The sequence below is a fragment of the Pseudopipra pipra genome, chromosome 10 (assembly GCF_036250125.1).
Source record: "Pseudopipra pipra isolate bDixPip1 chromosome 10, bDixPip1.hap1, whole genome shotgun sequence".
Lineage (NCBI taxonomy): Eukaryota > Metazoa > Chordata > Aves > Passeriformes > Pipridae > Pseudopipra > Pseudopipra pipra.
Window position 1 is genome coordinate 11,125,154 of NC_087558.1, and position 14,144 is coordinate 11,139,297.

General features: G+C 44.6%; 1 long non-coding RNA gene across 3 annotated transcripts in view; it reads left to right on the top strand.

Annotated features, from left to right (window-relative positions):
* The window catches only part of LOC135419611 (uncharacterized), a 103,613-nt gene that overhangs the window by 52,461 nt on the left and 37,008 nt on the right, over positions 1-14,144 (top strand). For all 3 annotated transcript variants that reach the window (XR_010433056.1, XR_010433057.1, XR_010433058.1), the window contains one exon: positions 7,637-8,084. This is a non-coding gene — a long non-coding RNA (uncharacterized LOC135419611). The remainder of the gene's footprint in view (positions 1-7,636; positions 8,085-14,144) is intronic.

Below are 14,144 nucleotides of genomic sequence, written 5' to 3' on the forward strand. Positions count from 1 at the left end.
CATAGGAACAAACGACCAAGCAGTTGGATTGTGCCAGCCTTGGTGTTAGTGTCGCTTCATGGAGCCGGTATTTGACCTAGCTCATCTAGAGGCACATGTACACTTAGAATGCAGACCTATTTCTAATAATAATCTTTCTGAAGTGATTGCTAGATAAGTCAATTATCTCACTCCTCTTAGAATGGGAACTATTAATTACATAAGTTATAGGCACAGAGCAAAGATGATCAAAGCAGATGATGCAATGGGATACTGAGATCTACAGTGTGGTTTAACACTGAGGATGTCTGTTCACTGTTTATGAAATTCTTTGAAGATGGGAGATATGTAATGGTTCTGATTGATTATATTAGCAAGTGTGTTATCTGGAGGGCATTTGATGGGGATTCAGGATATTTCACTCTGTTTCTTGGTGTTTCATTGGCCAGCTGAGCAAGTTAATTCTTCTTTCTGTGCCTTAGTTATCCCACTATTAAAATGCAGATAATTACTCATAAAACTGAGATAATTATGCTGTCCTTTTTGAAAAGTGCTCAGAGACCTACTGATTACACGTTCTGGGTGCATTTTTGAGGCTATTACTATTTTCTTTGTTTAGACAAGATAATAATATTAACAGACATGTCAACATCAGTGAATCTGTGATCTGTTCAGAGGAGGCAAGGGGAGTTGGAAACTTGAATCATTATTTGTTTCATTTTAAAGGTCTCTGCTAGCAATTTCTTTAAAGGAAACAATAAAGGTTTATGCCAGAGCTCTTCTTTTTGCTGCGACTTGGCACTTCTGTGCAGTGCCTATTTCTAGTTAAGAGAATCCTAGCATTTGGTAAATGACAGCTCTTCAGTCTAATAGGTGGCACATCACTCTTGTCTGGGAGTGTAAATGTTCTGTACTTAAGAATCTTTGCAGGTGGCACCCTCGATTTAGTGGAGACAAGAATAACATTTACTGCCACTCCTGAAAATTCTGAGGTCTCACAAAGCCATTTAAAAAGTGTAGAAGCAAATACTGGAGGATCAGGCTTAGGTGCTTTGGAAAGCCATTATGTACAAAACAGTTGAATATCAGCCTGAGACATCATCCTCAAAATGTCGTCCATTGAGAGAAGGCCTATTTCTTTTTAAGTCTTACATACTGCTTCCCTTCTTGACACTTTGCAAAAAAACTTGTCATGTTCCTATTTGTCATCCTAAAGAGGAGAGAAAAGAAATCTCTATCTGATTTTGAGTTAGTGAAGGTTAATGTGGCTGGAAGGAGAGTGGCCATTTACACTGGTAAAAGAATGTAGAATTGCTGGAGGAGTCAACATCACTGATAGAGAACTGGCATTGATATACTCACTTGTTATTCAAGGTGCCTGAAAAGACTGTTGAAAGGAGGTCAGAATTACTGCAAGGTATCCATTTCCATGACAAAGTTGTGGCAGCAAATGCTTCCCACTGTTCTCCAGGGTTGGATGTGAACCTCAGGACCAACCCATTTTGCAGCTGGCCAAGCTACTCAGGCCAAGTCCATAACCAAAAATCACTTTCTACTTTTGCAAGAAGGGGTACTTCACAAAACAAGCATCCATTGATCTTGTTGGAGCAGGTGAAAGCAGAGTAGAGTAGAAGAGTTTGCATAAATGGCTTTCCCACTTGTAGTGGCTGGTCTTGCTGAAACAGTATCAAGATCTTTGAACCCAGCAGACAGCCTTACTACACAGCCAGACAGTTTTCTTCCCAGATGTCACTGAAATACCTTCTTGTTGTTAAATCGCAGATTGAAGGTGCCAAGTCTGCCTTTTATGTGGTCTTGGCTGCAAGAGGCCAAACCTGATGCTGCATTTCCAAGTGCTGGGTGATGTTCACACATGCCCTGAGCCTTAGCCAGTCCCTTCTCCAAAGAATTTATGATTGGAACCACCAGACAAAGTGGGGATGAAGTAGCTCCTTTTCCAAAGCCAGTTTTCAGCTGGTGTGGGCATAGAGGGAGCTCAAAAACATTACTATTTTCCAGTTGATGTGGACAGCATTGGGAATATATCTAGGTTCCTGCAACAACTGATTTGATCATTTGGCAAAAAAAGATACACTGTCAACAGGCCTCTTCCACTTCCTTTGGGAATACAGTATCCTCAGTTCAGTCATCTCTTCAAATGTCTGCTCCCCAGGATCATTGTACCAGACAGACCCTGAGATGCAGGCAAAAGATTGGAATCCAGATCTGAGGAGTCCTCCAAACACAAAGACTAGCTTTCTGCTCTCTTGCTTGGCATTTTGTCCCTGCCATTGAGTTTTGCCTCCTGCTTTCATTTCTTGCCCTTCTTTGCTGTCAGCCCATCTTCATTCTTCCTGGACCACTGGAGGTAATGCCTCCTTTTAGAAGTGATACTCAAGATAGTACTTGTCTGTCCTGGCAATCGTGTGTATTTGCTTTTTTTTTTTTTTAAATAGCCCATCTAGCAAAGGAGAGTGACTCAGGGCAGATGCAATGTGACCTGCTCTTCCTGATGTGAAGTGTAGCTGAGTTGCTAAGGATGTCAGGCTGGTTATATGACCATTTTCGCTTTGGGACAGGCTGCTTCCATCCTCCAGATCCTGTACTTTAACACATCTTCACAACATGCAACAGAGTGGCTTTCAAGCTAGTTCAGCTGAAGTGGTGATTTATATAAGGTTTGAAAATGTTTGGGGGGCATTCCTTATAAAGAGTAGACAGAAATTTTTACAGCTGCTGGTCCAGTGACTACCAGATAGGAGTAGTGCCAATGCCAATTTCACTGAGATACTCTGGGACCCAGGAGCTTTTGAGATTTCTTTGTTGGCAAACACTGGGGAATCAGGATACCTAAAAATACATAGTTTGTAGCCCAAAAGTCCACTGATAAATGAGTTTCTTTTGAAACTTCAAAATATTCCCTCCTTCCCCAGACATCAAAACTTAAAGTATTTATTTCTTCTTCAGGGCATGAGCCCTGTGATCAGCAAGCTGAGCGAGAGTTTCTTCACTAGAAGACAATACCAAAATAATCAACTCACAATAAAATCAAGCTAATTTGACACTGCACCTTCAAAGTGTCCTTGGAAAATAACTTCCAGAACTACAATTCTCTGGGAATGTTCCTCTGAGAGGGACCCAAGTGCTTCCCAGTTCTTGCACAGAGTCTAGCATTCAGGTGCTGTAGTCTCAGTTACTACTTTGGAGCAAAATTCTCACAAAAGTCCATTGAGATAGTTTTAAAAATTGAATATACTTTACATTTGAAAATGTTAAAGCCATTAGTTAAGGCTTCTAAGTCACATTGACACTATCATTGCTGTTAATATCAAGTCCATTTAGTTGTTGCCTTGGAGCTCTTTACAATACAAGCCAGCTTAGTTAATGAGTGCAGTTCTGTGTTATTAGTTACCCAAAATCAGCTGTAAAAGCTGTTGGCTTTTATTTCTGAAATGGAACTGTTCTCATCTCCAATGACGGGAACAAAGAATCAGCCTGTCAATTCTCTTCCTGCCAGCTGATGCCAGGGTCAGAGAAGTAGGTCACACCTTTCTGGTTTTGAGATGGAGCAATATTCGTTTTAGACCAATTTGCTCTGAGCACGGAGCTCATCTGCTGGGTTGAACCAGGGCATTGTCGCTTTCTCAAGTGCATTGTTCTGCTCTCCCTCTAATTAGCTCCAAATGTTTCTTATGCCTGGAACACAGTGGTAGTGATGAATAATAGGCTCTCTTCTTTTAACCCTTCGACCCGTAATTTGGCTGTCCACTCCCACCTAGATGCTTTCGCTTTCCTGCCTCTACCTGTGCTAGTCTGACACCTGCCTGTATCAGACTTGCTGCCCCGTAACCTCCTCTTTCCTGTTCTGCAAATGGAGTAGGAAGTGCAGGAGCATGGTCTTAGTTCCAGCATTTACTGTTGAGATCACGGTGTTTCCTTTACATGTGTGAGTGTGAATAAAAGTGCATCCCTGTCGTATGCCCTTGGCTCTGGGAAGAGGGAGAGCCACAGTTCACTCCAGACCTCCTGCTTTGGGGATGACCTGCCCAGGAAAGTGGTTCAAACTGCTGATTTGTAGAGCTGCTCTAGTTACATGCCAGAAGAAGAAAGGTGTTGCAGGCTTATCCTAAGAAATGGGGTGTAATTGCTGATCACTTTGAGTAAACAGTAATGCCTCTCAGATGTGGTGTCCTTATCAAGGGTAGGCTGCAGATATTAGACAGGTCACATGAGAATTGAAGACTGAAGAAAGCAGGGGTGACACATATGAGTTTGTGCAGGTGACTGAGGTTAGTGGGAGGAAGGAGAGGGAGAGACTTGCTGCAGACAAGTCACGGGGGCAACACTTGGAGGAACTTGGACCAGTTGTAGCCTGTCCTACAAAATAGTGCATTGTCCAAATATATTACCATCCTTTACATTTCAAATCCTCTCGCTTTAATTGGTGGGATTTCTTTTTTTTCCTATTTAGAAAACTGAGCGGTCAGCCCAGCATGTGGAGCTATGGCAGGCAGGCAGAACTTCGGAGGCCTGGCAGGTGTAGTGCCCTGGGCCAGCACTCCCATTTTGGCACAGCTGGCCATTGTCCTCTGCCTGGCATAGTGTGCCACGTCTATGCTGTCTCCCAGCATGTTCCTTCAGCTTGCTGGCAACACCTTTCAGCCTTGAAAAAAACACTCAGAAGCCTCTGCAAGCCCTTCCTACATAGAGGAGTGTGAGCACTGAGGGCTGTGAGCTTCTGCTCTCTACCTGCCCCAGTCCTGCACCTCCGCATGCTGCTTCCAAGAGAAATGCCCCCAAGTTATTGCAAAGGCCAATGTGCTGTCATCACATTCTGTTTGTTTTATAACTGTCCAGTCCTGTAAAGCACTTGGTGGCATTTGGTGTAGGTTGGAAGCAGATTACAGCTGCAATAGCACTGTTCCATGTCTCTGGTTGGAAAGGCTGAGCTTTTTTTTATGTTGGTGTTGTCTGTCCTGAAGCTCACAAGGACTGGGCTGAGACTGGGGGTGTTTCAGTGGTATGATGCTTTTGGATGCTTTAATCACAGGTCTCTGGCTGTCTGAGCAACATGCAACACCCAGGGAGCTGTATCCACTATAAATTCCTTTCCTTTCACCAAAGATCTCTGTGGGTTGGAACTGGGAAGAGAAAGGGTAGGCATTGCAGACATTACTTTCTGTGCTACTTGACCTTTGTGTGACTAACATCTCTAGAGGCTCAAAACACTGAAACTGGCCCATACCTCTTTGTCACTCTCACGTATTAGTTTTTGCCAAAGTCTCTTCTCAGCTGTTACCACAGCCCAGGAATGAATGCTTCAACTGGGGTACAGAATGGCCTGTGTTGTCCCTGGACAGCTTGGTGTAGAGAACAGTTTATTTAAGCTCATGTTCTTTTTCTTTGTAGAGACAGGTAATGACTGGGCAACAGAAGCTGCCCCATTAGCTGAAGGCCACCTTTGCTCCTTGTGTGACAGAGTCCTTGGAGCTGCTGTCAGTGTTGTGTCGACACAGTCTGTGAAGTAAGTTTGCAAAGGTGGGAGTCAGGCCCTACAGCTGAAAGACAATTCTCTGCAACAAGAACCTTGATATTTGTAGGCTGTAATTACATGAAGAGACCATGCTGCTAATCTAGTCTCACCTTCTGCCTCATTCAGATGAGATCTGTACCTGTAATGTCTGCATCAAGGCTAATAATTCACTGTTAAGCTACAGCACATATTTCAGGAAGACAGCAAATCTTGTTTTAAGAGCTCCAAGGGTGGAGAATAAAACTCTCCCCTACATGATTTGTTCAACAGATAAACTAATGGCATTATTGCAAGTTTTAATTTTTAAAAGTTTGTATTATTTCCAGTTTGATTTTATCCAGCTTTTATTTTGAGCTTCTGTATGTAGTTATAGTTTTGTTTGCTAGATTCATGAAGTCCTTTAGGATCTCTGACAGTCCCCCACTGAGAAACGTTAGTAGATTTAGATCAAATCACCTCCAAACCTTCCCTTCAGTAAGCCAAATAGATCAGGCTGCTGAAGTCTTTCCATCTCCCTTTCTTGCTCTCTACAACATCTGGAATTGAATGATGTGTTAGGTTGGATCAATTATCTGCTCAGAGCGGCATCTGACCACCTATTTGATGATGCTTAAATGCATCCTGCTGAAAGTACTTCTTTTACTTGTGGCTGTTTTCTAGACCAAAACCATCTGCGAATATTTTCCACTGACTAACTCGACAAACCCAAGCCCGGAGCCGAGAGCAGGCGGTACCTGCTGCTGCTCCGGGGCCGGCGAGCCGGGGGCTGCGGGAGAGGTGCGGCGCCATCGGGGCCGGGACCGGGGAGCACCGGGCAGCTGCGGCTCCTGCCTCGGGAAACACAACTTGACCATTTTTTTACCGGTTCCTCGCAATCGACTTCTTGCCTCCAGCTTTTTGTCGCTTTGTTGCTATTGCCCTCTAGTGGAAATAGGATGGCCAGTGGCTTGGCTTCCCAAGCTCTGTTTTCTCCTGGTTTTCCACTGTTTATTACTCTGGGACAATCGTCTTGGTGATACGACAGATTTCAGTAGTATTATTTACCTGGATTTTAACATTCAGCTTCATTACTCAGAGTTTTATGCTATGCAGGAAACAAAGATTTGCTCTCTACAATTGATAACTAATGTCCTGCCATGTCTGAGAGTAGAACAGACTTTCCTGTTCATTGAAATGTTTTGGCAAGAGAAACTGCAGAAGATGTTGCCATTTTAGGCTTAGAATAATTCAGTCCTGCAGTCAGAACTCTGAAGTGAACTCTGTGTGTGCTGCCAGCACCTGACAGCGTGGTACATGGAGTTATCTTCTCCTGAAGCAGAAATACTGCCTTTTTAATATTGGTATTTCTATCTAAAGTCTTTGCTTTTATTATAAAGAATGAACTATTTAAAGCACACTCTTTCCGATCAATCATTTCCCTTTGTCAGACAAGCCAAATCATTTATTGAATGATCTTGGCTAATCAAAGTCTGCCTTCTTATAGAGATCCTAGAAGATGGTTTATTAATGAGACCTAGATTTTTTTTTCCCCTGGTTGTAATGCAGGGAGATCTTAATAAGCAATGAATTGCTGTGTCTGCAATGACTTTTGAGAGGCTTAAAAGGAAAACAATAATACTATGACTAATATGATTGCTCTCCCCACACTGCCATCCGGTGGATGCAAAATTCATTTCCTTTTGTAAATGGGAAGGGAAATTCTCCTACTGATATCACAGCTTGCAAACTTGCACCAGGCAGACTCTCACTTGTAACGCAATTTCCAGACCAGTGAGGAAAATGTTGGCTATTCTTTTAGTGGTTTCATATTAGAAAAAGAAGATTTCCAGTCTCTCATCTACAAAAAACATCCTCTACCTTGGAATGGAAACCTGTCTGGATCTCAGAAAAGGGCTCTGAAAGCTTCCCAGACTCTCTGCTCTCAGTATCTGGCATGGAGAGCCCAAGCCACTGAGCACTGCTACTTTGGCTGCTTTTGGAAAATGAAGGTTGAGCTCCAAGGTTGATTTTCAGATAATCAGTGTGTGGGCTAGCAACAACAGAGCCTAGGGCCTAGCACTGCATTTTTGGTTTTGGGGGGAGAGGCATGGGGATGGGGGTTAACCCCCTGCATTTCCCCCCTAGGACTGATGACTGAAATAATTAAAAGAAGCATGTTGTGGTGCTCACAGCCTCCTACCTGCTGGTCTGCAAATGGGACCTCACCACACTGAGCTCCTTCCCAGCGCAGCAAAAGTCACTGACCACCATCGACTGTGTTGGCCACTTCACCATTCCAGAGGAATCCAGAGAAGTGAGTACTGGGAGTCCCTCAGCTGAGTGCACAGATGTTGGGGCTGTGTCATTGCCTGCATCTTTCTCCACTTCTGGACTCTAAATGAGTTAATCCAACAGCTGTAGCAATAGGATTTCCTGTGCCTCTCTGCAGGAGGGCTGTGGAAGTGGAGCAGAACAGCCAACTTCAGAGAACTGAGCTGACAGGACCAACTCTGGCATTTTGGCTGCTGCAGGTGGGCCAAGCAATCACCAGGAAGTGGCATCCATCCTCTGAAGATAACATGACCCATGCTGGGTATGGTGCCAGCCCTTATCTGGAAGCCTTGGCTCTTTTTTTTCAGGGCACACTAGCTCCAGAGGGACTCTGCAGTGGGCTATTTGGGGCCATCATGGTCCCAGTCTGGAGGTGGGAAGTCCTGCCGCCTCATGGTGTTGCCAGCGTGTTCCAGTTCTGAGTCATTCCCTCGCCTGTTTGTTTTTGGTGTTTATTTATTTACCACCGAGGTGTCAGCCCAGAGTAGGCTGTCTGTGCTGAACTCCTTCGGTGGCCTGGTGGCTGCTGCCAGCTCTGTCAGTGTCCTGCAGTGTTGGGCGTGTTTCACCCTAAGCTGAGGGGGAGAGAGATCGGGTTCCTGCGAGAGCAATGCCACCACAAGCTCCCATCAAAAGCGTACCTGGCTCTAGGTAATGAGGGCAGTAGTACAGGGTAAACTACTTTCACCCTCCCCACAGAGTCCCCGGCTCCCAGATCCTTTCCCTGAGCCGGCTGGGGGGGTGGAAAGAGGTTAAGAAGCATATCCTTTGCTGTAATTATATCCTGTTGCTAGAGATATTGTGCTCTGCTTAAAGAAATCATCATAATACAGCCTCCCAGAGAAGGTAATTACTGTGCATCTTATGAATGGCTGCATGTGAATGTCTGCTCAAGCTGCTGTCAGCAGCAAGTTTCAGCACATCTTACATACCAGGCATTTTACAGCCTTAGTTTTATTTGTTTTCATCGCCCCTTGCCTTGTGCTTTATTTTTCATTAATGGATCTCGGGTGGGGTTTTTTTTGTTTGTATTGGTTTTCTTTTTTTTTTTTTTTTTTTTCCTAAGAGGCCAGAGTTCATGTCTTTGATGGAGCATTTGAGTGGTGGCCACAGATTTTACTTGGTGCATTTCCATTGCTTTGTGGTGGCTTGAGGGGGCCTGTCTGGAAGATATTGTTTCCGAGCCGTTCCCACACGGTAGCATCTGAGTGGGCCCTAGTTTCCTAGTCTGATCCCAGATAAAATGGACCATACCACTGTTGACAAAATTTGGTGTTACTACCTCTAGCTCAACAGCACGGATTTAAGCCCATGAGACAACTTATTTTTGCTGTTCTACTTTCTGAGTTTCTCTCCCATATTGAAAAAGAGTTGGTCAGGGTCGTCAGACCTTTCAGCTTTCTGAAACCAGTGACCTCCCTGCCTTGGTTAGCAGTCAATATACGTGTCACTGTGAGGTGGCTGGAGTTTTGGAGAATCACAGTCTGGTAATTCTGCACACAGAGGTTACCATGTAACTGTCTTCAGAGCCTTATGCCTTGTGTTGCAGGGACATTTGAGCCAAAGAAATGGGGAATGCCAAAGATCCCTGGCTTGTCACAGTAGGAGTGATCCAGCCACTCTTCCTTTCTCAAAGGTCACTTGTGCTTGCCTTTCCCCAGCAGTATGTGTGGTAGTCTGGCCTTGTGCTGTGCATGTAGGGCCATTGTGACACCCTGCATGGCTGTAAAAACATCATGTCCATCTCATGGCCAGCTTAAGGAAGGATTTGAAACTATTCCTTGGATTGCTTCTTTGTGCAAATGGCTGGGGCTCACTCTTGCAGTGCTGAAGCTGAATTGTCTTAGTACCCTCAATGATTTATCGTGTTTGTGGCCAGGCTTCTGTGCATGCTGAGCATCTGCTTTCTTGTATCCAGAGGTGGCTTCATCCTGGTGCTGTGTCCCTCTCTCTCTGTGATTCTTTGTAAAGCCTGAAAGGCAGCCTAGCTCCTGGAGGGTGGAAGGTGCTATAATAAATGCGAGCTCATATTGTTATTGTTAAAAATAACTGGAGCTAAATTATAAAGAAAAAAATCATCTTGTTCAGTCCTAGCCCAAGGGGGAAATGGACATGAGGAATTGGGCAATCCCTCTGTAAGTTCTCTTTCTTTAGACTATATTTAAACCACGGAGAGAGCCAGATTCTCAGCTGGTGTCAATTGTTGTTGACTTCAGTGGAGTGAGGCTGGTTTACACAAGTTGAGGCTGCTAAATGCCAGCATCTGGATGAAGCTGAGACACAGCTGGAATTACTTTTGCAGAAACCTCTAATCTGATGCTGGTTCAAAAGATCTGAGCTCTCCTGAGTGCTTTGATTTAGCAGTTCTTTTGGGACGTGAAGGGTTATGAAAGGACCTTTACTCAGGTCAAAATTTGCTCCGATCTCAACTGGGTTCTGCATCTCTTGTGTCTGTCATTGTGCTTTAGCTGGACTCCTCTGAAAAGCTCTGCAAAACCTTTTTTACTTGCTACTTCACCAGCATCATCTCCTGTCTAGACACTTTAATTATGAGAACCAGGGAGCGTACAGCATGATGTGTAGATAAACCTGGGTAACTCCAAGGCAACCATGTGCTGCTTCCATCCCTCCCCTGACTGCCTCTAAACTAGTTTTGCCAATTTGTTGTCTGTTCCAGCATGAACATTAGCAAAATGGGGACTGCACAGTGCCACCTGGGCAATATTCATTTGAACTTTGCCTTCAGAAGCAAGTGTTCCAAACCGTAGAAATGGAGAGGCAAACCTCAAATTGCAGTGGGATCTAGCAATAGTACATTTAGCCTTCCCGACTTCTGTTTTTCTCTATGCCCAAAAACTCTCTGGATTAAATAAACAACCTCCCCCACCACTACTGTCAGCAGAATGTATTAAATCTGTAAGCTGATTTCAGTATTTTTTTGTGTACTCGTTGTATCCACTCTAATTCTGTTCTTATCCATGGACTTGCTTTTTATTTACTTCAGCACAAACTGTATCCAAACTTGAGCTCTATCTATTTCAGCTGTGTCCTTTACATAAGAGCTTTTAAAGCTACTGATTTAATAGGAGGCCATCAAATAATCAATAGGTCTAAACCATTGGAATGCATTTGCTTGATTCAGTTGCTCTCCACAGTATACCACCTCCAGGAGTGTGTAATGAGAGGAAAAAAAATTTTTTTTCTATTACCCTTCTTTAATTTGTCATCTTCCCCGATCTCTTGCTATAGCTGTTACCAAAGAGAATTGTCTGTGATACTTAGCAAGGCCCCTGGGATTCAGACTGTTTCCCAAGTCTCTGCACTCGCCTTGGGGTGCTGTGCAGATTTCTATGGGTCTCTGCAGGAGCTGGGTCATCTGAGAGTAATCTGCTGTATTTTGATTCCAAATCAATGTGCTTTGAAGTGATTATAGGGAGGGATTTTTCAGTTTGACTTTTTTTTTTCTTGGTAGCAGCTTTTGAAAGGCAGAGTACTGATCCATGGGGAAGACCCACCAAGCAGCTGCTTCTGCTCCAAGGGAGGCACCTTTTGCACTCCTGGCAGTGACATGGGTGAGGGAGTGCTCTGGGACATGCATTTTGATTGCAACTCTTTATAGCCTGGATCAAAAAGCACCTTTTTATAGGTCCTGGTAGTTGAAACATGCCATGAGCATGGATGACTTGAAAGAAGGTGATACTAGAGGCAGTTAATGGGTGACTGGATGAATCTCCCAGCTTTGGGCTCTGGCAGGAGCTGCTGAGTTCAAGTTGCATAGTGCTGCCTCTTTGGAAAAATTGCACAGGTTTAATTAGAATTTGTTTCTCAACTGATGGAAAAGTCTGTCTGAGTACTCTTTCTTCAGTGTAAGCTTGGGGTTTCATCTGAATTCACCTAGGACAATATTGACACCTAGGACACTATGAAAAGAGCTGAGTTTGGTGGCTTATGTACTGAAAGAGTGGACCTCTAGTCCTGAGCCCCTGAAATCAAACTCCAGGTGGGACTTCTAGTCTAAGTGGGGATGTCCTCAGCCTGCACCTAGCCAAATCGGAGACTCCAGCTAGAGCTGTGGTTCTAGGACACTTCCCAAAGGAGATTCAGGAAACAAAGCCAGGCCAGTTCAAATCTTGTATGGAAGTGGGAGCCCATCTTTCCCTCCCCAGCCCTCGAATCACTCTCTCAGGTTGGTGATTTGCTTTGCCTGAGGATCAGTTTTAGGTTGGATTGTTGGACACTTGTTCATATCCTAGAATTCAATGCATGCACATGAGCCCAAGGAAAAAGGAAGCTCCATGTTAAGAAAGCACAGTTCTTTCCCTTCTTTTTTTACCATCACTGCATCATCATGTTACTGTGGATGGGTGCATGGACAGTGAGTTACTATGGCTTCCTGCACCTGATGCAGCTCTCAACCAGCCCATAACCAGTTCTCCCAGGCACCCAGCCAACAGAGCCACATCATCCCTTCTCTCTATATTGATCTTCTGTTGGATGATCTTTAGAATGGATGATCTTTGCTACCTTTTGCATCAGACTGCCAGCTAAACCTTCAGCGACAGCAGGAAGCTGGTTGTTGTGTAATCTATAGGAGAGCTGTAGGAAGAGTAGGTTTGTACTTCCTACACTGTTTTGAAGGTGAGGGTGCCAGGCTGGGTGTGTGTTGAAGGTCCCACTATGGTTATTTCACTTCTGTCTTTGCTGGAGAATGTTTCCACAGAATGTACTATGGCAGGCTTTGAACCAATTTGTTGTTCCTTTGTTTATGACAAAATTAGTTGACTTGTTTGATGTAAACTATCCATGAGATTGTTTACATTGGCACAGGGATCCATGTGCTTTCTGAGATGCAAGGAATTTAGCTACCGGGAGCTTGTTTAGTTTAGTTTGTTCCATTTGCAAAACAGATGGTGGTGGGGAAAATGTGTGTGGGGGGAGGCTTTAGGACAAGATTTTCTTAATGTTTGCTGCTTCTGTAGTTTCCTTTGTTGTTTGCTGGCTGAAGCAGGGTGAGTTTTCATCACAGAGAGAAGAAAGACAACACATAAGAACTGATATGCATTTTGCATGAAGGGAAAAATAAATATAATTTGGAACTGAGCTGTCATTTTGTAGGCATCTTTGCCAAGGTGGAACTCCCATTCCCTGGGCTGGTGGAGGTACAGAAGAACCATGAAGACCTTGTACATTAACTTGGCTCTGCCCTCCTGACTCCTCTGGAGCCCTGTGGGCCTCAGCAGACCTTCAAGGCATCTGTGATGGCAGTGCTGTGCTCCTGCAGAGCAAAAGGAGGGAAATCTTCATGAAATGTGTGCCCCAGAGCTAGCTGTGATGGGGTAAGTCCATCACCATGATACTGGGGTGTCCTTTCAGTGTTAATGTATTAGGCACAGCTTTCTGTTGAAGTGAGAAAGGTCTTTTGTCCTCAATGGAAACTGAAGCAGAGAGTAGAGAAGACAGGACCCAGTCAAGGTTTCACAGAGGGTGCCCAAAGGGGAATGAGGGTGGATCCCCGCTCTGCTCAGCCAACTATTTGAGCCTTGCGTCAGGCAGATCATTTTGGAAAAGGCCAGAGTTTCTCTGTTCCGAAGGCCAAGTCAGTGACAAGTTGCAAGGGATGCCTGGAAGGCTCTGCCATGTCCATTTGTGGTGGCTTATGCATGCTGGGTTGTAGGGCACTGGGAGAAGTGCCGTTTTCCATTGTATTTTCTAAAAGAAAGATTGCCTGTTCTCATGGGCTCTGACACTCTGCTTTATATGTTTGGGAGACTTGGCCAAACTCCCCACAAGCCTTCATGTTCCTGTCTCTGGGTTTGTTCCGGGTAGCCAGTAATTCCCTCCTTGCAAGATCCTCACAGGAAGGATCTTGGACTGATCAGCTCTAATCAAACTTGGCACTTGCTTAGGGCAGGATCATATTCCCTTGCATACCTCTGTGGATATGGCAGGCAAAGAATTCGTCATCGTGTCTGATGACCTTGCCTGCAGTGTGAAGTGCCAAGAATGCCCCATGTTTTCTCAGGGTGGGGTGCTGTCCACTACTAATGCCCAGCAAAGCTGATGACAGGGTGAACACACGCTGGGATTGCTGGTGCATTTGCTGGTGGGCTTGGTGGGGGAGGATCCCACATGCCACCACCTGGTTATTTTGGGCAATGGGCTGAGCTGCTGAGCTACATCTTTCACTGCTTCATCCAATTTTCTGCCCCTACAGAAGCATTTCTCAGTCATTAATGCTTTTCCCATCTAGATGTCATGTTTCTGGGAGACCTTTATGCATCCCACTATGAGCCCACTGCATATGCTTTTACCCTTGTTCAAA